This window comes from Mirounga angustirostris, unplaced genomic scaffold (assembly GCF_029215605.1).
Source record: "Mirounga angustirostris isolate CCGP_5_RB_7025 unplaced genomic scaffold, mMirAng1.0.hap1 SCAF_3, whole genome shotgun sequence".
Lineage (NCBI taxonomy): Eukaryota > Metazoa > Chordata > Mammalia > Carnivora > Phocidae > Mirounga > Mirounga angustirostris.
Genome location: NW_026991711.1, coordinates 22,748,148 through 22,774,613, shown reverse-complemented (window position 1 = coordinate 22,774,613; position 26,466 = coordinate 22,748,148). Strand labels below are relative to the sequence as shown.

At 35.5% G+C, this 26,466-nt stretch overlaps 1 pseudogene; it reads left to right on the top strand.

Moving 5' to 3' along the window:
• The window catches only part of LOC123839257 (mitochondrial intermembrane space import and assembly protein 40-like), a 57,523-nt pseudogene extending 46,494 nt beyond the window's left edge, over positions 1-11,029 (top strand).
• Positions 11,030-26,466: the final 15,437 nt, after the last annotated feature.

Here is a 26,466-nt window from a genome sequence, read left to right as displayed (position 1 = left end):
AAGGCAGTTGCTTAACCAACTGAGCCACCCAGGCGCCCCAAATTAACACTTTTTAAATAGAGCACAGGGTGCAGGATGGTGAGCTGAGGTTCATTAAGAGACCATAAGAGAACTTGAATGGAGAGGTTTATCACTCACAGATCCTGAAGGAAGTACCTGGCATGCCTCAAGGGGCCACACAAGAAGGTCAAGGCAGGGTGCAGGCAAAGATAGAGGCAGGATCTGGGCTACATGCCTTTTAGGGTATGTGAGTGGAAGTGATTTGCAGTTCCCGAGATAGTGCCAGACTGGGAAATTCAAACCTAAAGAGCAAGTTTTGATAAGCTTCTCTGGGATCTTATCTAGAGTGTCCGAAAGGGGAAGGCACTGAGAGTCAGGGGAGACTGTTGATCTCAAGGGCTGTTGGGGAAGTCTTATCAAGAATTTATATTTCCATGGACGGAACTGGAGGGGATTATGCAAAGTGAAATAAGTCAAGCAGAGAAAGACAGTTATCATAAGGTTTCACTTATATGTGGAACATAAGGAATAATGCAGAGGACCGCAGGGGAAGGGAGGGAAAACTGAATGGGAAGAAATCAGAGAGGGAGACAAACCATGAGAGACTGGACTCCAGGTAACAAACTGAGGGTTACAGAAGGAAGGGAGTGGGGGGATGGGGTAACCAGGTGATGGGTATTAAGGAGGGCATGTGTTGTGAAGAGCACTGGGTATTATACACAACTAATGAATCATTGAACATTGCATCAAAAAACTAATGATGTACTATATGTTGGCTAATTGAACTTAAATAATAAAGAAAAAAGTGGAAAAAGAATTTACATTTTCTTGTGACTGTGGGTTGCTGTCTAGGCAACTGTGGGTGGCTGACTGTGGGTTGCTGTGTGAGGGGCTAGTTTAAGTTTAAGGTCTCTGCAGGCTGCTGGGTCAAACAAAATAGATGCTGAGGCATCAGTACCATGGGGTAGTTTAGCTAAACTCTGCATTCACCTTTAGCCAGAAGAAGCAGTGACAGCTACTTTTGTCTAAGACAAGCCTAGGAATTGTCACCCTCTGTGAATCTATGGGATGAAAGCTGTTTCCCGCTTACTTCAGTCATTTCTTAATCAGAAATATTTAAATTATGTAATTCTTACAGAAGTCTCATCCTAGGTTTGACTGATAATTTATTACATTACATCATAATAAATGAAAACTTCATGTATTTAGAAACAGCTGTTTGGTTTGTGATTTATAAAAGACAAGAGCTTAAGTGAGTCTTTTTGATCAGTTTAAAACTGTTTTAAAAGAACACTTTCCTAAAAAATAATACAATGCAATTAAAACATGTTTGTAGAGAATTTCTAATATTAGAGTTTACTATATTTTCTTAGATTTTTTCAAAATTAAAAAATATTTATTTATAGGTATTTGTGATTATTCTTTCCAGTGATTTTTTTTTTCTTTCAAATTAGGTCAGTGGTGGAAGGAGGAAAGAATTTTCACCCCCATCACAAAAATACAATTATAATGGGATCAGTTGAAAAGTTAGTAAGAGATGTCCCAGTTTCTTGGCTAAGTAAATTGGTTCTTTATACAATAGTACAATATTCCTTAGAGGATTCATCAGCAAAGAAAGATAGCTCTCCTTTTTGGGATTTTCTCTTTACCATTTGTAAAGTCGTATTTCCTGTCAACCAGCAAGAGATTCCAATAGTAATTGTTTTGTCACTCAAAAAAATGAAATTTCTGAAACTGTGTAGCAACACATAGCTACAGGGCTATTGTAGCAAATTAAAGCCATTTCTGTTCAAGTGCAAGTATACCCCATTATTCAATAACAAATAAGCTTTATAATCAAATGGGAGTATCCTTTTAAAATAGTTTGTTACTTCATATATTTTTGTTTTTCATTAAAGTGACTGAATCATTTTATTCTATCTTGAGTTTCATATTTCAGAAATAATTCATGAAAATTTGTATTAAGGTAATTTAATGTTTAAATAGTTTTCTTCTTAGTAACAATGCAAATATTATTTAAATAATTTAACTAATTTAAGTATTCATAAAATTCATTTAAATCATTATAATTATGAAAAATGAGTTCCTAGTAAAATAATAAACACATTATCCATGCAGATGAAGTTACTCAATTCAGTCTACTTTAACACCAACATTGAGATGCAAACTCTGTAGATTTGTCTGATGGTAGACTAAATTATTTTTCTTTTTCTTTTTTTTTTTTTAAGATTTTTTATTTATTCATTTGTCAGAGAGAGAGAGCACAAGCAGAGGGAGAAGCAGGCTCCCCGCTGAGCAAGGAGCCCGATGCGGGCCTCGATCCCAGGACCCTTGGATCATGACCTGAGCCAAAGGCAGATGCCCAACAACTGAGCCACCCAGGCACCCTAAATTATTTTTCTTGACAAGAATCTACTTATATGAATATATAAGGAGCCCAGCAGGAAAAGAGTTCATTCTCTGAGAAGAATATCTTTAATAAAATTTGGCCTCATATTTTATCATAGTTTTTTAAAGTAGATATTTTTCTTGACTAGGTCCAATTTTTATAACAATAAGAAATCAGAGGAGAAACTAATAAGATACAGGTGTCAAAATAAGAATGCCACGGCAAATGGAAGGAAATGCATCCTCCCCACTTTACAAAACACACCATATCTAACACACCATTTGTTTTTCTAACAAAAAATGATATCTATGAGAAGTCATACTCTGCATTGACAGAGTAAGCAATAGTGATGAAGAATTAGGATATTTGAATAATATGTCCATGGAAGTGACCAGAAATTTTTATGAAAAGACAAGGCATCCGATGAGAACCGAAAGTTGGAAAAGGGTGGTGTTCAAGGGAAAAATGCAAGAAAATGTAATTGAGATAAGAAATAATAAGCATCATAGTAACACTCTATTTTAAACACTGGCCTGGAGGTGACTGAGGGGTTTACATATCTATATGTCTATATCTGTATCTGTTTCTGTATCTATATCTCTCATCTGGTATTCTTGAACATCAGTTCCATGGAGCATGTCTCTACCATTTTATTTTTTTAAAGATTTATTTATTTATTTGAGAGAAAGAGACCATGAGAGGGAGAGGGAGAGAGAAGCTTGAGCAGGCTCCATGCTGAGCATGGAGCTTGACTTAGGGCTGGATCTCAGGACCATGAGATCACAACCTGAGCCGAAACCAAGAGTTGGACACCTAACCAAATGCGCCACTCAAGTGCCCCTCTACCATTTTAAAGAAGAAGAAATTAAAGCATAGAAAATTTAAGTGATATTTAAAATTGCAAAATTAGTAATTTCAGTGTCTAGAGTTAGAATTGATTGTTTCTAGTCTGATTCCAAAACCAGTGCTTGTTCTTTACAGAAACTTAGGTTTCCTCATTGGTGCTTCTGGTGCTACTGGTGATAAAGGAGTATTGAAGATTAGTGAACAAATTAAATTAGTTGGGGTAGAAGGCACTGTGTAAACTAAATTATTTTTCAAAATATTAAAACCTGCACTTGCCAAACCAAAATGGGGAGGGTATTAACCCTATCACATTGACACTCTATGTGATTAGCCTTTGCATCATGGTTAGTGAAATCTCTTTCCTCAGCTCTGGATGTTAGTCTTATTCATGTGATTTGTATTGCTCCATAAGATGTTAGGGTATTATGCTAAGCGAAATAAGTCAATCAGAGAAAGACATGTATCATATGATGTCACTGATATTAGGAATTCTTAATCTCAGGAAACAAACTGAGGGTTGCTGGAGTGGTGGGGGCTGGGAGGGATGGGGTGGCTGGTTGATAGACATTGGGGAGGGTATGTGCTATGGTGAGCACTGTGAATTGTGTAAGACTGATGAATCGCAGACCTGTACCTCTGAAACAAATAATACATTATATGGTAAAAAAAAAAAAAAAAAAATGAAGGGGAAATCGGAGGGGGAGACGAACCATGAGAGACTATGGACTCTGAGAAACAAACAGGGTTCTAGAGGGGAGGGGGATGGGGGATGGGTTAGCCTGGTGATGGGTATTAAGGAAGGCACGTATTGAATGGAGCACTGGGTGTTATACACAAACAATGAATCATGGAACACTGCATCAAAAACTAATGATGTAATGTATAGTGACTAACATAATGTAATAAAATAAAATTTAAAAAAAGATGTTAACAGTGGTTATGCAATCAGAAGTTTGAAATGTATTTCTGCAGTTGGCTCTGTGCTCTTGTAAATCTGCTGCTGTCACGTGAAGAAATGGTCCAGATAACCCATTGATTGAAGGAGGATGAGACATTGGAGCAGACACAGACTTTGGAGCCAAGCCAAGCTGAGCCCAGCCTTTATTGATCAATCCCCAGCCGATTTTCAGACAAATGAGGGAGAATAATTGGTTATTATTTCAAATAGTTGAGTTTTAAGATGGTTTGTTTAAACAGAATTTTTGTGGAAATAGCTGATAGACACAGTCAACAGCAACATACTTTAACTATAGAATCTCCACTTTAATACTTGAATATATTAGAATTCCAAAAAATTTTTCTCAAAATAAGTTACTCCTCCTTAAAGAGATATAAAACCACTGTTTTATATTATGCTATCTTTAAATTCATTGATACATCATGAAAATGTTAACATCACATTTTTTGCATATTTCATTCTGATCTGTATTCCTCTAAATGCTGTAGAAGCTATATATAACTGACTCATAATCAGTCAAAACATTGTATAGACATTTTAGTAATCTGTCCAGTTAAATCTGCAATCATTTGAGCTACAAATATTTGGAGATTTTATGAGTAGAGAAGCAAATTTTGCCTCATTACTTTCCTAAAAAAGTAGTTTATAAAGAATGTGAGGGAACTGAAATATGCAAAAGAATCCCATATTTATTAACCAAAAGGTGTATCATCATTAACATAAATGAGCACCTGAAACCAAACACAGCCAAATTTGCATAGAACTATGTGACTAGACATACTATATTCTTAGTTCTGGAAATAGAAACACATTTAAAGCATAAAAATTATTCACAATTTTTTTTTTTTGGAGTTGTGTAGCCCTTCATTAGCACACAAAATTTTCTATTCCCTCTTCTTAAGTTCTGAAATATTTATTTATCTGTGTGTGTGTGTGTGTAACTGCAGCATTATAACACTTTAATATCAAATGAACACTTTCATTGAATGCAATGTAAACAAGAGTAATATCTCAAAATAAACAACTATTACTATAATATATTCAACTATTTACTAAAACAATCCAAGAACTTGTTGTCTCCTAGCTTCTGACTAGTTAGCAAAGACATGTACAATTTCTTCTAGAATATGTTTATACACAAAAATCCATCAAGTCTTTTTTCTCTTACATAAATTTATTAGTAATTATCTTTAGAAAAAGAGTTTCTGCTGTCTCATAATTTGCCTGATAGAGTCAAGGTTATGCTTGATTTTAATAATGAATATCTGAACACTGCCGGAATCCACACTTTGGTTAAAAGACATCAAGGGATCTGGCATTCTTTGAATTAGCATATTTGCTAAGTTCATTTCCATTTTTTATTAACAGCATTTATATGGCCCTTCTTAAGACCTAGTTTTTTTTTTTTTAATTACTTGCAAATATTAGCTTATTTAATTAATGTGGTCTTCCTAACAACCCTATGAGTAATAAGAGTAGAACTAATTCAGTGAATTCCAAAAACTACACAGGACAAAATAACACCTGAAGCAACTCCAATTTTGCACTCTGAGTTAGGTCAAAGTCAGCAACCTTTTTCAGTAATTCTCATACAAGTGAATATTTTAGGCTTTATAGGCCGCAAAGTCTCTGTGGCAGTTAAAGTCATGTCTGCTAACGTTGTGCTAAAACAGCCATAGATAACATGGAATAAGGGGGCATTGCTCCAATAAAACTTGCTTTACAAAATGAGGTAATGGGCTGGGTGGAGCCAGTGGGTCATAATTCCGTGTCTCCTAACTTGGATGGTAAGCACAGAATATGATTCTGGTCCTATGAAAGTGTGAAGGAAACCAGGACCACTTGGCACTGAACGCCCCAAACGTTTCCTTGAGGCACTCTCCTTTTGGGGGAACTAAAAGCATTCCATGCTCATTAAAAAAAAAAAAAAAAAAAAAAAGGAACTGTGATAAAAGAGAAAGCAAAATAGTACATGGTACCATAGTTAAATATAATGGAGTCATATCATTCTGTATTTTTTTTTTTTTTAAGATTTTATTTATTTGACAGAGACACAGCGAGAGAGGGAATACAAGCAGGTGGAATGGGAGAGGGAGAAGCAGGCTTCCCGCGGAGCAGGGAGCCCGATGCGGGGCTCGATCCCAGGACCCTGGGATCATGACCTGAGCTGAAGGCAGGTGCTTAACGACTGAGCCACCCAGTCGCCCCATATCATTCTGTAATTTATATGTAAAGCCAAAACAAGCACTTTTTTTTTCATTTGCAATAGATGAAAGGGACTCAAAGAAATGAAAATTCATTTTGAAGATTTTTTATTTATTTATTTGACAGAGACACAGCGAGAGAGGGAACACAAGCAGGGGTAGTGGGAGAGGGAGAAGCAGGCTTCCCGCGGAGCAGGGAGCCCAATGCGGGGCTCGATCCCAGGACCCTGGGACCATGACCTGAGCCGAAGGCAGACGCTTAACCGACTGAGCCACCCAGGCGCCCCGAAAGTTCATTTTGAAAAGGGGTGGTAGTTAGTTATATAAATTTATATATTTATAGTTATATTAAATTATTTCCACAGATTGTACCTGTAATTGTAGACAATTATTTTGTCAGGATCTTTTCTGGGCTTTGACAAAATAGTTGATAAAAGTGAAAAGATCACAACAAATCTTTTCTAATCTTGAATTTTGAAAATACAGTAACTCAGAAACACTAACAGCAGGATAGTAACACTACTTTTACATATGAAAGAGATAACATTTAGTCTCCCTATTGATGAGAAATTTAAGACTTCTGGTATATTTGGCTAGCAGAGAGGAATTGAACAGCATGGCCCTGGTAGAAAGAATTAAATACATCAGTATACTTATTATGCCAAGCAAATGGAACAATTTACAGATTGGGAGCAGTGCAAAGTGTTGTCATTCTGGGCAAGAGCAACATCTATCATCTTATACAGGAATAGAACATTCTGTTCAGAGTGTTCCAGCCTTGGCTCTCAGTTCCTAAGATAAATCTCAACCCAGAACAAGTCAGTGATAGGATTTCAGCAGAGAGCATTATAGGGGCTTGACAACGCAGTGATTAGTTAATTAACCTGAGTACTCAGAAACCAATCCATATGATAGAATGTAGGGAAAACAAACTAGATATGCAAATTTTTCCTATATTTGAAGTGATTCACATTATAAAATAACCCTGACAATTTGCATATTGAAAGTAATAAATGTACATATGCCCTAAATATGGTATTTTAATTCTCAGTACTTTGAGTCAGATTGTTAACAAAGAGTCATATAATCCAATTTATTTGTGGAAAATGAAAAAAAGAATAGATTCTTCGCATTACTCAATAACTTATGTATGACCAAATGACAGATTTCTTTAGGCTTTCATTAAATGTTGTTAATGTAATTAGCAAAGACACTCTTGGATTGCTTTACAATTAATTGTTTACATGTCTATATCCCTTGAAAGAACTAGAGCTACTTGAAAATACAAATTGTATCCATTGGAATTTGTATACCTAATACCATAGTTGGCATAGAATATGTATTCAGTATTCAGCAAGTAATTGTAAAATTACTTCAGTTGAATATAATTTTTTGTTGTTGTTTTGGAAATGATACAGTAGTATATATATGGAAAACACTCTTTTTCTATCCCTTCTGATTCCAAGTTAGTTGCAAAGGTTTATATGTCTTGGAATTTTTAGCTTAAAGTAGCAGTTGAGAAGCACTGTCTGTTGTAGCATTTTCTATGAAACCAAGTAAAAGATCAACTCATGAATCCTAGATATTCAGATATATAAACTATGAAATTTCAAAACCAAGAAAGAATTTCTGCTATCCATATGATAAAAATTAAATCAAAATACTCTTATCTAGACTTTCTCTCAAGTCAAAATAGTGTTTTGTTTTAAAACATTAATTCATTGGGAAAAAAACAAAAACAAAAACTGCTCTAAAAGTCAGAGACCCAGTGTTATAGGTTTGAGTAAATAGTTCACTGAAATAGATGCATGAACCACAAAATGCACAGGCAGGTCACCCAATATACTAGTGTAAATATTAGAGAAAAAAATGTGTTGAATTTAATGTATATTTTAGTAAATAAAAGAGTTCAGATGTTTTAAATACCAGAAGCATCACCCCTTTTTTAAGTGTAAGCATATATAAGATAAGTGAGAACAGTGACTTTTCATTCACTGATTTTCAGATAATCAGTTTTGGTGGTGGCATCATTCAAAATGTGGTTCCAGCAGAGGACCTGAGCAGACATTTTTCCAAAGAGAACATACAAATAGCCAATAGGTACATGAAAATAGTGCTTAACATCACTAATCATCAGGAAAATTCAACTCAAAACCACAATGAGCTATCACCTCACAACTGTTAGATGGCTCTTATAAAAAGACAAAAGATATGTGCTATGGTGAGTGCTGTGAATTGTGTAAGACTGTTGAATCACAGATCTGTACATCTGAAACAAATAATACATTACATGTTAAAAAAAAAAAAGATAGCGGGAAGTTGGAAAAATGAAGGGGGGGAATTCGGAGGGGGGACGAACCATGAGAGACTATGGACTCTGAGAAACAAACTGAGGGTTCTAGAGGGGAGGGGGGTGGGGGATGGGTTAGCCTGGTGATGGGTATTAAAGAGGGCACGTACTGCATGGAGCACTGGATGTTATATGCAAACAATGAATCATAGAACACTACATCAAAAACTAATGATGTAATGAATGGTGATTAACATAACATAATTAAAAAAAAGACAAAAGATAACAAATGTTGGGGAGAATGGAGAAAAGGGAACCATAGTGCACTGTAGGTCAGAATGCACATTCAGACAACCAAGGTGGAAGATAGTTTAGAGATTCCTTGAAAAATTATTCAGCCATAAAAAGAAGAAAATCCAGGGGCGCCTGGATGGTGCAATTAAGTGACTGACTTTTGGCTTCAACTCAGGTCCTGATCTGAGTCCTGAGACCGAGCCCCCCGTTGGGCTCCCAGCTCTGTGCAGATTCTGCTTCAGGTTTTCTCTCCATCTTCTTCTGCCCCTCCCACCCCAGGCTCTCTCTCTCAAATAAAAATAAATAAATCTTTAAAAAGAAGAAGAAGAAGAAAATCCTGCCATTTGCGGCAATATGGATGGACCTTGAGGGCATTACCAGTGAAATAAGTCAGAGAAAGACAAATACTGCATGATCTCACTAATATGTGAATTCTGAAAACTCTAAACTCCTAGAAAGAGTGGATTGGTGATTGCCAGGGGCTAGAGGATTGGAAAAATCAGGAGATAATGGTCAAAGAGTACAAACTACCTTTTATAAGATGAATAAGTTCTATTTAATGTATAGCTTGATGACTATTGTTAATATATACTTAAAATCTTAAATACTTAAGTATACTTAATACTTAAAATCTAAAATACTTAACAATCTTAAATGTTCTCATCACACACACACAGGTCATTATGTGAGGTGATGGTAATCATTTCACAATATATATGCGTATCAGATTACCTTAAATTACACAGTATTATGTGTCAGTTATATCTTAATAAAGCTGAGGGTAAAAGTCACCAGAATAGGATACAGAGGAAATGTATAATGTCATGATGTAATTTCAGTAATTTTTTTAATCCCTAAATTTGGTAGGTCATCTAATGGTCTTAGTTTGCTCACAATCAAGGTAGATGCAGGTATGCAAATAAATAAATTATGTAAAGTCATAATGTGTGTTAGAAAAGACATCGGCAGAAATCAAAATAATTTTGTTAAAAGCAAGCAAAACAATTTTTTTTTGCATTTTATGACCTTTTATAAAGTTTTTTCATAGGCAATATAAAGATGTGAAATGAGTATGGGCTATAAGTAATGGACCAGAGTGTGATTTCACCACTTACTCTATATATAAACTTGGGCATATTGTATTATACTACTTAAATATCTTTCAGCCTGCCATTGCTATTTGTGAAAAAAGGAAAAAAAAAATTTTCTTGCTTCATTATGACACATTATTTAGGAAATGTATCAAAAGACATGTACAGGCTTATTAAAATGGTAATCACTATAAGTTTTAAAATATTTTATTGATGCTATTCATACGAAAAATGTAAGGTGGATATCATCAAGATCACACAGGTTAATGACACAGTACAAGTTATGACTCAAAAATCCTGAAAATACTCCAGTGCTAGAGGAAAAGTGAAAGTTATTTGAACAGAAAAAAATATACATGAGATAAGTCAAGCTGTTAAAATAATAGTAAATATCAGGCGGAGGCAGGCACTTGGTGGGCAGGCCTGTTGGGGGTGGGTCTGCATGGGCCTCGCAGCTGCCTGCCCTCCCTGAGGACAGAGGTCATAGAAGGAGCACACTGCTGTAGCTTGGAGGTCTGACTCCTGGGCTGCAGCCCTGGCCTCCTGCCCTCTGGAAGGGAAAGAGCGAATCCTATCTGTGACCTATGATAGCCATGAAACTCCAAGCAGTGCAGAGCGGATGCATATGATCCCAGGGATCCTCAGGAGCATGGATTGATCTTGCCAAATGGAGACATTAACTGGAACTGCCCATGAGAGTGACCCCAGTGCGGAATGGCCAGTGGCCCCTGTGAGGAACAGTTCAAGTGGGCCTTTTTCTACTTGCACTATAGCACAGAGAATGTCAAGCCATCAGACTGTGTAGACCAATTTTGGGCCATGCAGGAATGCATGCAGAAATACCCCAACCTCTATCTTCAGAAGGAGGACGAGGAGGAGAAGCCAGTAGAACATTTAGAACAGACAGCTCCCACTGAGGCCCTTGCAACCAAAGAAGAGCAGGGGTCAAGCGAATGAGGACCACAAGGCATTGGGTTCCAGTACTTCTGCTTCAGAGTGATATGAACCTTTTGCAAAATGCCTTTTGGTCATTCTCTGATAAGTCTCTTTCCGCTATTGTTCTGTGCACCATAATGTACAAAATAACTTATTTTGATGATCAAGGTTCTTGGTCCTTTGACATATATACTGGAAAAAATGTATGTGTGTCTTACATAAACCTGTCAGCAAATGTAGCTGTCACTGTTGAATTCTCTTCTCAGATTACTCTGAACTTTGAAATAATGTGCTGACTATGCTCAGCAACCAAAAATCATTATCTGGGAATGAGTGAGCTGATTTATTTTGTGAGTGAGCTGATTTATTTTGATTGATTATATCCATTTTAGTAGATTTTATACCCCTTTGGGAAATGAAATAGAAACAAACATCTTCCTTTAAAAATGCTGGAGCGGGACCATTCCTAATACAAGAGGCCAGGTAGATGATCAGATACTAATTTCTTAAGAGCCATCTTGACCTTGAGTATATTAGGAGGTACTGTATTTCATTTCTGATACATTTTGTTTCCATTTTTACATTGAACTCAAGGTTTTCTGTGTTTGGAAATTGGAGCTTTAGACCGTCAGATTCACAATCCTTTTCTAAGTGAAGAGAAAGGCTGGTTTTGCTGTTCTTGTGTTTGCAAAAGCCCTGGTTTGGGGCCTGTGTTCACACTGGCTCTGTCTGTGTCAGATGCAATGTTTTTGAAAGGTGGGGACTTAATTGTTACCAAAGTAGCAGCCAAGAGAAGAAATGATGTGAATTAAGTTGTCAATTAAAAGGAAAACATGGTTTTTACCTGGAAAAAATAGTAAATATCAGATATGAATACTCAAACAACAGAAGAGAGAGTAGAGTGCAGAAATTTTGTGAACCTGGGATAGAGATCCAGTTTATGGAAATATACACACATCTAGCTACTAGTTACAACAGTGGAGGGGAAATGATGACATAAATGTATAGACAGATTTGAGAAATAATGTAAAGGTAGAATGAATTTGTTGGAGTCAAGGAATAGGGAATAGAATAATTCCTGATACATGAGTTCTCTGAGAAGGAGGTTTTCTAAAAGAATAAGGTTAGATATATAGAAAACATAAAGGAGCTAAATGAGTTTTGAAATGGGCTTTTTCAGTGTTGGGCCAGATTCTCTGTGTGTGTGTGTGTGTGTGTGTGTACAGGGGTGGGGGGGTTATTTGATACATTTTGATGCCAAGTTTAGAACTAGTCAATAGATTAAAACACAACTGAAAAAATTTTAAGTATATTGAATGCCATTTCAGTCATGCATTGGTTTTCACTATTTTCAAGCATTTGTAATCAAAGTGATTGAGACTTCTATTGGTATCAACTAAAATAAATGAAACACATTTTTCTCTTGATCAATATTGATAGGTTAAAATTACAAATATGATAGTTTTGCCTCCTAAAAAGATGAAGGGTAGATTTTTGTTTCTGTTAATCCACGTAAAAGAGAAAAGAACCACTGGAGGCTGCTGTACTGTGGTTTCAGATGGTCATTGAACATCCTCTCACTTAATTTATTCTCATTGCTCTGGCCCAGTTCTGTCATTGACTTGAAAGACTTTTTCATATAAATGACACTAATGCTCTTTCACACTGAGTGCTGGCAGCTCATATAGGAATATCATCTAGAAAGTTTTTTTTTTTCTTTATCAACTTTTGATTTGTTTTATGAGAATTGCAAGTGAGTTCACTATAAGTTATTCTTAAAGTCTGAGGAATAAATCAGATTAATCACTATTGGAATAAAAAATAATAGAAAAAATAGAAATGCATTTTGAATCATTTATGTTTTCTTTATTTTATAACTAAATTTTAATATAAAATTATGAAATGAATATTTATTTAAATTAATCAACATTTACATCATGCTTTTTAATGAATAAACCACACACATGTACACACACACAAGTGTGTATGTCTAATAACAGAAAGCAGTACAAAATATTATAAAATTACATAGTAAAGATCCCTATGACATACTAATAATATATCCCCTCCCCAGAGGCAAGAATGTTAATGGTTCTTGTTGATCCTTTGGAAATAATAATAGAGCATCCCCCAGAAGGGATTTGAATGTGTTTCTTCCTATTTTCAATCAAAGGGAAGTTACTGTCCACAATATTTTAAACTGTGTGCTTTTTATTTAAAAAATGTTATCAATTCTAACTCTTATAGATTTGGTCTTCTGGGCTGTCAACCCATTAGGTTACACCATGAACCCATTATAAGGTATCCCACAAGGCTGTAGTTGGCTGCTGTGATTTAAGCATTAAATCTCATGCAAATATTATTTAAGGATTTTTTTTTTGTCAGCTGTAAAATTGGAAGAATAGTATGTAAGTTAAAATGTTTCTGAAAATCTTTGAAAAAATGTCCAACTCAGTCTTAGTTAACTCCCAAATTCTACTTCTGTTGTAAAGCACATTCTCAAGAAGCTAAGGGTCAACTGTATTGTTTTTAAACCTTTTTGAGCCAACATTACGCAGATCATACCTTGGACTAACAGTCTCACACCCATAGGAAAGCATGCAAAATTGCACCGGGAGGACTAGTTCTATGCTACAATCCTAATGAATTCCATCATGCACTTCAACTAGGTTTACCTTGTCTTCAGTAGAAGTTACAATTGCCCTGGCCATCCATAATCCTCTCCATTCTAAAATTTACTCAGAAATTGGTTATTTCCCCTGCAATATCAACCACATGTATGGCTTGCTGTTCTTTTGCTTGTTTACTCTTAAATGGTGACCATATTTTCTGCTCATTTCCTTGATTCTGTGATGGTCACATTTGTCATCAAACAAATCATACCATATTATATAATAATATACTTTGAAATATCTCACTCTTTTTTACACTATTTCTTTCAGGTCACCTTTTCAGGGTACTTTATTAAATTGTACCTCTAGATCTAACCAGAATCATGACATATTCATGGATTCCAACACTTTTTTTTTTGTTACTCTATTCATTTTCCTTTTTATTTTTCCTATGTCCAGACTAAAATCTTTGACTTATAAGAACAGTTACATAGTTGCAAATTATCTGATCCCCTTGTTTCACTTTTTTCTAACTTGCCATGAAACTCAACCTCTGGATAGATCCTACAGTTTATTCTGTCTAGCTGATTGTTGAAAGAAAACAATCTCTGCTTGACTCATTTCACTTAGCATAATCCCCTCCAGTTCCATCCATGTTGATGCAAGTGGTGGGTATTCATCCTTTTAGTAATATTCCATTGTATATATGAACCATATCTTCTTTATCCATTCATCTGTTGAAGGGCATCTTGGTTCCTTCCACAGTTTGGCTATTGTGGACATTGCTGCTATGAACTTTGGGGTGCATGTGCCCCTTCTTTTCACTACATCTATATTTTTGTGGTAAATACCCAGGAGTGCAATTGCTGAGTCATAGGGTAGCTCTATTTTTAACTTTTTGAGGAACCTCCGTACTGTTTTCCAAAGTGACTGTACCAACTTACATTCCCACCAACAGTGTAAGAGGGGTCCCCTTTCTCCACATCCTCTCCAACATTTGTTGTTTCCTGCCTCGTTAATTTTTGCCTTTCTAACTGGTGTTAAGGTGGTATCTCAATGTGATTTTGATTTGAATTTCCCTGATGGCTAATGATGTTGAACATTTTTTTCATGTGTCTGTTAGCCATTCATATGTCTTTTTTGGAGAAGTATCTGTTGATGTCTTCTGCCCATTTCTTGACTTGATTATTTGTTTTTTGGGTGTTGAGTTTGAGGAGTTCTTTATAGATCTTGGATACCAGCCCTTCATTTGTAAAGTCATTTGCAGATATCTTCTCCCATTCCGTGGGTTGCCTCTTTGTTTTGTTGACTGTTCCCTTTGCTGTGCAGAAGCAATTATCATACGGTTTCACTTATATGTGGAACATAAAGGATAGCATGGAGGACATTAGGAGAAGGAAGATAAAAATAAAGCGGGGGAAATCGGGGAGATGAGCCATGAGAGATTGTGAACTCTGGGAAACAACCTGAGGGTTTCAGAGGGGAGGAGGTGGGGGGATGGGTTAGCCTGGTGATGGGTATTAAGGAGGGCACGTATTAAAATGAACACTGGGTGTTATACGCAAATAATGAATTATGGAACACTACATCAAAAACTAATAAAGTACTGTATGGTGACTAGCATAACATAATAAAATAAATAAATAAATAAATAAAAGAAAGAAAACAATCACCCATGTTATAATTTAAATTCTTAATTTCACACTTCAATTTGGACTTGGTATTTTCTTAAAATACTTTTTTTTTCCTCTAAAAGTCAGTGGGAGACAGTTCTCCATGAATGTTTTCACATCCTTTCATGGTCCAGGATTTGGGCATAAAAAGAACTGGTAGACTTGGTAAAAAAAAAAAAAAAATGATTGGGTAGTAAATATGCCTTGGAAACTAGAGATTGAGTATTTCTTAGAAATGATTGATAGACTTATCTCCCCAGGAACCAGTTACTTACAATGCAGTGAAGTGAAGCTAGAGATCTTTTTCCTTTCCGCTATGCACCGTCCCCCCATGGGGATTCATTTATATTCCAAAGTGAAGGTGCTAATGAATGTTTGAAGTTATTTTACTGTATACTGTGGACTAATGGTATTCCATCTCCTACTGGTGGAACACACACACACACACACACACACCTACTTCATATCTAATCTGGTGAGGTAAACTAATACCAGATTCCTAACTTTTGGGTCTGTTACCAAATATTGATACTAAGTACAGTATCAGTGAGGTCCTAGCTGGAAAAGTGATTCACTTGAGGTGTTCTAAGTAATAAGAGAATTAGAAAATCTTAAACAATCATTGTAAGGGCTAGATGAGCGAAAGGTAGAAATCTAGGTGTTTAGAAAGTGCCTAAATTTCTAGGAACCTACAACTAGTGTCTAACCTACCTACAGCAATGAAACAAGTCGTTCACAGGAACTCAGCCAGAAATTAAAAGTTTTATCTTGCTTAGTGCCTATGCATTTTCCTGTAACTGTGGCTGGAAAATAATGTCTTCTCTTCTTTCAAATTTTGCACAACATGTCTCAATCTAGCCTGAATGCCTGCTCTCAAGGAATACCAGGATGTGCAGTTCTCAACCATCTCTTGCGTGGTGCACGAGTGTGTGTAAGATGAATGGAGACGAACAATCCAGGCCACACTGATTTTTTGACAAACAGCTTTATGCTAATGTTGCTTGCCTGTGAGATTTCTTATGCACTTAGCTTTTTTTCATTTTCTCTTTCCTCTGCTTTCCTTCTCCGTTTGACAGAGGGATTAAAGAAGAGTCAATATATCCAGTACCCAATGCTGCACACAAAATAAGGTTGAGTTTAAATCTCAGGATGTGCCATTTCCCTGTAGAAATGTGGTCTGCTTGTCCTTTTCTTGAAACACAACAATTGGACCTTCTTTCTCCATGTCCTTTATATGCTGCATGTCTGCCAGTGCCTTTAATAGCCTTTCCTTCTTAGCCTTAATAATAGTCTTATTATTAAATGCCATAATAATCTGCATTATTGCATGCAGATTAGGATGCCTTTCATTTCATCAAAAACACAGCCTATATCATGTATTTTATTTTCATAATGGTATGTGTGTGTGTGGGGGGGGATTCCTATGAAAAGAATGGGGAAATGCAACATTTTAGTGAGCCAAGCAGAAAAACTACCTTTATTCCTTTCTCAGTAACTGATGCTCCTCTAAGTACTGTTCTAGCCCCAACAGAGATTCTGTTGGAATTTTACTAGTATCCTCATCCTCAATGTAATTTTTTCCCTAAATACCCTATTAATTCCTTCTTAATGCTTGTATTATGTCTGAAACATATCTTAGGGTTTCAGAGTCCTTTGTAGTTTTCATTCACTTTCCACTTGCAGATTTTCATGTCCTTGGGTCTCACTGTAAGTATAACCTTGGATCTTACAATAGTACACTGTAGGGAACTTTAGTCCTTCTTTACCCACCAAGTAGGGTAGGGAGTGTAGGTTTTAGGTTCTTCCTAAGAGAATTTATTTTTCTTACTTTATTAGTGTTTGATCCTTCAATCCCTTCTTCAACCTGGTCTCATTCAAATTCTATCCATCCAGCAATTCTTAGTATTACCTAAATTTGAAATTAAACCTTACCAATCTTCCAGGATAATCATTTAAGAATTCTCTTAATTTAAATTGCTTTTTGATGGAGTGGTTATGTGTTGTACAAAAATTGTTCAATTCTCTATGTATAATTTAATTTAATTTACATATTTAAACTTTTGACCCTTTTTTTCTCTTGCCTCTTCTTTTCTACTTCTTTGTATATTTATTGCTATATTCTGAATATTATCAGTATATCCAGCCAATATAACTCCATCTTCCTCAGTTTACCCTCTGACCTTAGTCAATATCACCTCAATAAATATTTTCTAGATAGCTATTAATTATTTGTCTTAAAATATTTGCCGCAAAGTTTTATGTAAAAGAAAAAACCCTAATGACCACCAGGATTTAAACCATGCAGTAGAGTCTCCTCCACAGAACACAGTAATCTCAACCACATCCATCTAACATTCTTTTACCAGCTCAGTTACTCCTTCAGCTCCATCATCCTTTGTTGAGGGGGCACTTAATTCAGTATGTAAGTTTTCTAAGATGAATTGACTTCCTTTTTTGGTCAGCCCTCTAGGTGTTTTCTCAATCAGGGGCTTCAAGTCACCTTCCAAATACATATTTTCTTCTTGGGAACCATTGTTTATATAAATCTGGTTTTAATTTCATTTGTTGAGTGAATTAGAAGTTCCTTTATTACAACAAGTAACTGTGATAGAAAGATTAAAATAATGCCTTATAAACCAACAACCATTAAAATTACTGCATTGTTCTTTATTTCTTCTTAAAAGACACAACATTTTCTCATGTACCTAACGTTTCTCATAAAAACAAGGAGGGTGACTAGAAGCCATTGTTTAGTAAATTCTGCATTCTGAGTTTGGGATATAACACAGTTTGGGATGTAAAGATGTCACAGTGGAGCTTAAATAGCATCGGCTTTTAGGTATCATGATATAACACTTCTGTGCTCCCCAATTCAGTGCCACTGGTTGTTCCTTTCTAACCCCAAATGATTGCACCCTGGAAAAGGATAAATTCTCTTTCAATCTGTACTACCTGGAAGGTTAAAGACCCCACTGCGTCTAGTGACATTCTGCCATAAGTTAGGTTTGTCAAGTTTCCCATAAATTAATTTATTTTATCTAACTCTCAAACACATCTTTCACCAACAGTGACCTTTAAAAACATTCAATTCCATAGTTCCTACAATATTCATAAACCTTTATGGGTGATGAAACAAGAATGTTCACAGCTTGTTGATGAATATGATATTCTATTAGAATCATCATTATATGGTGAATCCATCCAAATAATGCTTTTGTATTCTCTTCAAGCTGATTTTCTGACATGGGGTGTCTCCTGGAACATAGCTCTCTCTATTGTCCTTATTTACAGCTTTTTAAAATTTCTTTTTTTAAAGATTTTTTTTATTTATTTGAGAGAGAGAATGAGAGAGAGAGAGAGAGAGCACATGAAGGGGGGAGGGTCAGAGGGAGAAGCAGACTCCCTGCCGAGCAGGGAGCCCGATGCAGGACTCAATCCCGGGACTCCAGGATCATGACCTGAGCCGAAGGCAGTCGCTTAACCAACTGAGCCACCCAGGCATCCCTCAACTGTGTATATTTTAACCACTGCCCCCCCCCCCAATTTATCTGTTTGAGGAAGATACCATAACCTTTTTAGTAAAGTCCTTTATGTTAACTTTGGAGAACAGTTATCTGTAATGTCATGACCCCGTCTCTCTTGAAACTGTCGAAGTACTATTTTCATTTTCTTAAAAAAAAATTCTGTCCTCTTTCACATTTGACCTATTCAGAGAAGGATACTAATCTGAGAAATTTAGACCAATCCTTCTCAATATTTGGAGAAATGAAGTACAGTCTACTTTCTTCCCTCACTAGGAAACTGTCCTAAAACTGCTACCTTGATTGTTGAAATACAAAATTCAGTAACTCTACTGTTCAGTAACCAACACCCTACTCAATTTGTTGACAGTACTTTTCCAGGGTGTCTGAGAAAAATAACTAGAAGTCTAAACACAACCTACAAAGTGCATAGCAATAATAACTGTAGTCAACAACGCATAAATTGAGTCCTCAGGTGGTGCCATGTCATTACTTTTCTCTAAATTATTCAGAGGGAGTCTTGAGAATGTGTGTATATCAGCAGGAATCTAATATTTTTCCAAGAAAACAAGTGTATATTTCCCAGCATTTACACCTTTAGTGAGTGTAAGAGCTGAAAGAGATAGCTTACCCTGATTGGCTCAGTGGAAATAACATGTTTAAGTCTTGCCCTGGACTTGATAAACTTCTATGAACACTTTTTCCATTGACTATACTCTTCCTCTATTTCCATTTATTATTTGTTTTGATTATAAATTGATTATAAGTTGACCTAGGGTAGTGTTATTCATGTTTCTTGTGCTTAGTTCTCTGAATTTCTTACACATGTGGTTTAGTACTGTTTTTCCAAATTTGGAAAGTACTCCATAGTCATATCTTCAATTTTTTTCTCTTCTACTTTCCCTCCTTTAGGAACTCCGGTTACCCACATATTAGGCATCTTAAAGTTGTTTCACAGTCCACTGCTATTCTGTTCATTTTTATTTTTCAGCTTCTTTTCCCTTTGTGTTTTATTTTGGATAGTTTCTACTACTTTGTTTCAAATTAATTAAACACTTTTTTATTTATTCCATCAAATATATATATTTATTTATTTATAAAGAGATATCTATCTGTCTATCTCAGGCATCATCATCCTAATCTATAGAAGTCCAGTTAATTTATGTGTGTGTGTGTGTGTGTATGTGTATGTATAGCCTCTCTCTATGTGATACAGTCATTCTTCTAGCTTATTAAACATGTGGAATATACTCAGAATAACTGTTCTAATATCTTTTTTGACTAATTTTAACATCAGTTCTGGTTAGTTTTGAGAAACTGATTTTTCTTATGGATTGTATATATGTATGTATGACTGCTAGTTTTTAATAAATGCCAGACACTGTGAATATTACTTTGTTGGGTGCTATCACCTTAAATATTTGTATTACTATAAATATTCTTCATCTTTGTCCTGGAATGGAGTTTAAGTTACATGAAAACAGATGCTTTTCCCCATTGAGGCTTGCTATTAAACTTTGTCAGGCAATACCAAAGAAGGATTTAATCTAGAGTAGGTCTAAATACTCTATCTAATGTGCCTTGAATTATGTGGCATTCTACTTTGGCTGATAGTAACAGGTGGTATTCACAGTCTTTTGTGAGTACAGGCAATGTTTCTTTAATCATTTTAGGTGTTTGTCCCCTGGTCTTAGGCAGTGTCCTCACATGACTATGTAATAAGTACTCTCCTGAATTCTTGAGGGTGACCGCCTATGATTCTCCAGAGTTCTTTTTCTCTGCAGTTTTCTCTTCCTTATTGCACAGCCTTGTGAACTTTAGACACCTTAGTCACTCCAGACTCATCTCTTTCCTCATTTGGGACTCTGCTGACTCCCCCTGCTTTTCACCTTCCTGTACTGTGGCCAGCAAACTCTCCCAAGGCATTAGTCTATGTGCAGTCATAGGGCTCATTTTATTTTTCTTTCACTGCCCTTTGTTAACCAGACACCAATGTCATGAGAACCATAGCATCATATATTTTGCCTGGGTTTTATGTGTTTCAGGCAAGAAGGAAAATCCAGTCCCTCTTGTTATATTTTGGCCTGAAGTGACACTCTTAAATCCCTTAAACCTATTGCTTTAGAGTAGCAACACATAACACTTATGTCCCACTGTTTTTTGTGCTTCAACTCTGGAGATGAAGAAAGATGGCCTCACCAAGCAGAGGAAGCAAACAGCTAAACTGTCAGACTTATTTCCTGTAGATAAAACTTTTCCTTCTTTTGTTTAAGATCATAACTCTCTCTACAGTCTGACATTAAAAGCATTGGATCTCTCTTGGATATCATGCATGTTCAGAAGCCTTTAGGATAAAAATCAGATCATGTGTTATGTATCATCACATTGATTTACACGGGGGACATTACGTGGACTTTTAATGATACAATATTTGGAGATAAAGTGTACATTATTTTGATTCAGTATTTTAAAAATATGCTTTAACAAAATTCTTAGGCATTCCTTTAAGCAATGTAGGTGTTGGAATAACTGTGGATTTTATAACAATGTTAGCTCTACAAATGGGAAAAGAAATTCTTTAAGATTCAAAAAAAATTACTAAATTTTAAACATATTAGATATCTATATATTCTTTTTTGTTTTTAAAGATTTATTCATTTATTATTTGAGATAGAGAGAGAAAGTGTGGCGGGGGGAGGAAAGGAGAAAGAGAATCCCAAGCAGACTCCCCACTGAGCGTGGAGCCTGACTCCTGGCTTTATCTCACAAACTTGAGATCATGACCTGAGCTGAAATCATGAGTCAGACGCTCAACTGACTGAGCCAACCAGGCGCCCCAGATATTTATATAATCTAATTCATATTTTATTCATACCCAATGCCTGGAAATCTCAACCTGAGCATCATTTATTTTTCTTTTTAAACCAAATTATGCATAAGAGCAAAATGAATAAGCATTATACAAGTTAAGATATTAAAGAAAAAACAAAGGAAAATGGTTTCATAAGCATGATTTAAAATGTACTTGAAATTATCATTGATATAATTTTTGCAATTAAGTAGAACTCTGCAAGAGTTGATAAATAATGAGTTCATTACCATTTCAAAAAGAAACGACTCTTGATACAGCCAAATTGTAAAAAGACAGCCTCATGCTGACAAAGATGTTTTACACAGTGCATCGTTTCTTATCATCAGAATCAAATGAGCACAGTTGGTGTGTGGCACAGTTTATTCTTTAATTTTTGAGTTTTTCAATAGGAAAAACATAAAGAGTACTGAAAGGAAATGTTCATGGAATGTTATCTTATAAATAATGGAATGAATTGATTATCTTTTTTTAAGGCTTCAAATTTATTGTCTCAAATGTATGAAATCAATTTCTTGATTGACTAATCTACATAAGCTATTACTTAGAACATTATTGGGTACTTACAGAGTAAGCACTGAGGATACAGAAGTGAATCACAGACACCTCCGATTTTGGGATTTTGTGACACAATCACATTTTTGTAGATACAGACACATAAATAACTGATACACACTACAATAACTGCCATAATAGACATGTCTGAAAGGGTAATGGGAAGTAGATGAGTGAACCATAAATTCATCCCAGAGTGACGGTACTTGTTTGTTAAGACCTGAAACTTCTTTAGCCAATTTCACTTCCTAATACACAGGTTGGATGAAGTTTAGAAAGATTGCCATGGCTAATATTCAGCTATGCAACAAGAGAGAGTAACTTTAGCATCTTTCTTAAGTTCACTTTGCTGTGTCTATCGAAAGTGAAGATTAAATATGATAAAGAAATCTGGGCGCCTGGGTGGCTCAGTTGGTTAAGCTACTGCCTTCGGCTCAGGTCATGATCCTGGAGTCCCTGGATCAAGTCCCGCATCGGGCTCCTTGCTCAGCAGGGGGTCTGCTTCTCCCTCTGACCCTCCCCCCTCTCATGTGCTCTCTCTCTCTCATTCTCTCTCTCAAATAAATAAATAAAAGCTTTAAAAAAAAAAGAAATCTAATATAGAAACTTGGTAAATATGTGGAAATAAAGTTATGCAAAGTTGCGCATTAGATTACTTTTTTAGTGGGCCTTTAAAAAGATGTGATTAAAATAATAAATTCTGTAAGGAGGATTATTGTTACAAATATATTTGCTGCATTTCTTTTGAAATAATTTTCATTGTTATAATGTAAATTGGAGCTGTTTATGCCATTCAAAAAGACCAATATAATTGAAAACATGTATAAATTAGACCTTTTATTTGACATTGTACCATTATTTTATTTGTACCAATCTAATTATCTACCAGCTAATCCAAGATACTAAGTTTTTCACACACACACACACGCACAAACACACACACACACGTTCAATTCTTATGATGTTTATGATGTTCATCTAAGTGACTTAAATCACTGTGGAAGAACTAATATATGAGCTAAAGTACTCAAAATTGGGCAGGTTACTTGTATTTGAATAATTTGTTACTTTTGAGCAATACTCAAAATATCTAAGAAAATAATGAATTTAGCCAAAGAACAGTAAATTATGGAGAGAAGCTGGGTATAGTGTGCACAGCATATCATTTTTGATCCAACCTACAAATCACTGGGAAATAAATATGTGACTAAATCAAGCTGCTGAGTTGAGGCTAATGCTCTGCCTTCCCATGTGGCTTGGCTTCCTTTCATGTCAACCCATGTTCTGAAACATCCCACTCTAATTTCTTTACTTTTCCTACAATGCTGTCATGCAAACCCGGAAGCCATGGGCTGTCTGTGAAAATGATTCCCTTATTACCACTTTTTTCACTCTTTTCAGGAGAGTAATCAAACTTTTCACCTGGAACAATCACATGTATCAGCTGGAGGTCTCCTTATGCCATGAATGGAGTTCAGATAGTTTATTCCTTTGACACGCTACAGCATCAACTTGTTTTTTTCTGCTTTAAAAGAAAATGGAGAGTGGAGAAAGAAAAAAAGCATAAAACAAAGTGAAATAAAAAGAAGGAGCATAAAAAAATATGAAACAAAATAAGCTCCCACTATCTTTTCAATTTGCTTGAATATAATCTAAGCCTCTATATAAAAAGGAGCATAAACAAACAAACAAAAAGAAACAAAATCAGCTCCCACTATCTTCTCAATTTGCTTGAATATAATCTAAGCCTCTGTATTATTTTTCCACACTTGTTAAAATATTATCTACGTGTTTACTTTCACAAAGTATGAGTCACTTGCCTCTCTGCTTATTGCAAAATAAATCTAAATTTCTCAGAATATGATGACGGTAGCTAATAGTTAATGAAACATTACATTTACATTGAGAAAAGTATAAGCATTGCGTGACTGAAACCTTAAAAATAATTTTTTTTTTAAAGATTTTTATTTATTTATTTGGCAGAGAGAGACACAGCGAGAGAGGGAACACAAGCAGGGGGAGTGGGAGAGGGAGAAGCAGGCTTCCCGCAGAGCAGGGAGCCCGACGCGGGGCTCGATCCCAGGACCCTGGGATCATGACCTGAGCCGAAGGCAGACGCTTAACGACTGAGCCACCCAGGCGCCCCTTTAAAAATAATTTAAAAAAATACAGTGTAGACCTTGGTTATGTACCAAGTCTAGTTCTACTAGTAGTAGTAATCTAGTACTACTGAACAACTATGTTCCGATTTTATTTATGTAGATATATATAATGGTTATATGTACATTTATAAACATATATACATACTACATTTATACACATCTATATGTACATATAAACATTATATAGAGGTATTTACTGCTAAATACTACATTCATGTTACAAATTTATATGGTTTCCATTTGTTTTGTATTAAGATTCCATATGGTCACACGTCTTTGTTAGGGAATAGTTATTGGCACCTACTATATATTTAAAGCACAGTTGTAACTTTATGACATCAAAGGAGAATAAAACTGACAACAAATTGATCTCCAGCATATAGTTGAGCAAGGAAACAATCACAAATTTGTTATTTTGCCAAAAGTCAGATGAGTGGTTTCAAATGTAACAAATTTCTATATTACAGGTTTTGTATAATGCATTCAGTGAAGGGATGTCTTTTTTGGGGGGGGGGTCTTTTTTTTTCTTTGTACATTTCTTAAATTCCTCATATGGGTGAAATCATATGGTATTTGTTTTTTTCTGACTGACTTATTTCACTTAGCATTATACTTTCTAGATCTATCCATGTTGTTGCAAATGGCAAGATTTCATCCTTGTTTACAGCTGAGTACTATTCCATTGTGTGTGAAGTATAGTGTAGTAAAATTTCAAGTGAAATTAAATTAAGAGTATTAGAAAATTGAAAACGGAAGAAAAGGAAAAGCCTTTCAAGGAGTGGGGAAAAGTGCAATTATTTTAGGTCTGGAGAGAGCATGATTTATGAGCAATCGGGTGTCCAGTGTGCTTAGAGCTGAGAAATTGTATTGCCAGGTGATACTAAGTAAACATTTTGTTAAAAAGAAAAAAAAAAAAGATTTAAGTTTAGTACATAACATACTGAAATGTCTCTGATTAAGAAACAACAGAAATGTTTGAAATTTTGTTTCATTTTGAAAGCAGAATATTTTTTTAATTTTTAAAATTTTAATTCCAGTATAGTTAACATATAGTGTTATATTACTTTCAGTATACCGTATAGTGATTTGACAATTCTATACATTACTCAGTGCTCATCATAAGTATACTCTTTTATTGTTGTTGTTAAGAGAGAGGGATGGTGGGGGAGGGGCAGGGGAGAGGAAGAGAGAGAATCCCAAGCTGGCTCCATGCCCAGTGCAGAGCTCAATGAGGGGTTTGATCTCACAACCATGAGATCATGATCCAGCTGAAATCAAAAGGTGGATGCTTAACTGACTAAGCCGTTCAGGGACCCCCATGAGTGTTCCCTTAATCCCCTTTGCCTATTTCACTGTACCCCCACCGAAACCTCCCTTTTGGTAACCATTAGTTTGTTCTCTATAGTTAAGTTTTTTTGTTTTTGTTTTTGTTTTGTTTTTTGTTTTTTTTTTGTCTTTGTACGTTTCTTAAATTCCTCATATGGGTGAAATCATATGGTATTTGTTTTTTTCTGACTGACTTACTTCACTTAGCATTATACTTTCTAGATCTATCCATATTGTTGCAAATGGCCAGATCTCATCCTTGTTTACAGCTGAGTACTATTACATTGTGTGTGTGTGTGTGTGTGTGTGTGTGTGTGTGTGTGGATTCCACAGCTTCCTTATCCATTTATCTATCAATGGATACTTGGGCTGCTTCCACATTTTGGCTATTATCAATAATGCTGCAATAAACATGGGGTCCATATATCTTTTCAAATTAGTGTTTTTGTATTCTTGGGGTAAATACTCAGTAGTGGAATTACTGGATCATAGAGTAATTGTATTTTTAATTTTTTGAGGAACCCCCATACTATTTTCTACAGCGGCTGCACCATTTTGCATTCTTACCAATAATACAAGAGGGTTCATTTTTCTCCACATCCTCACTGACATTTGTTGGTTCTTGTGTGTGTGTGTGATTTTTTTTTTTTTAATTTCAGCCATTCTGACAGGTGTGAGATGATATCTCATTGTGGTTTTGATTTGCATTTCCATGATGATGAGTGATGTTGAACATCTTT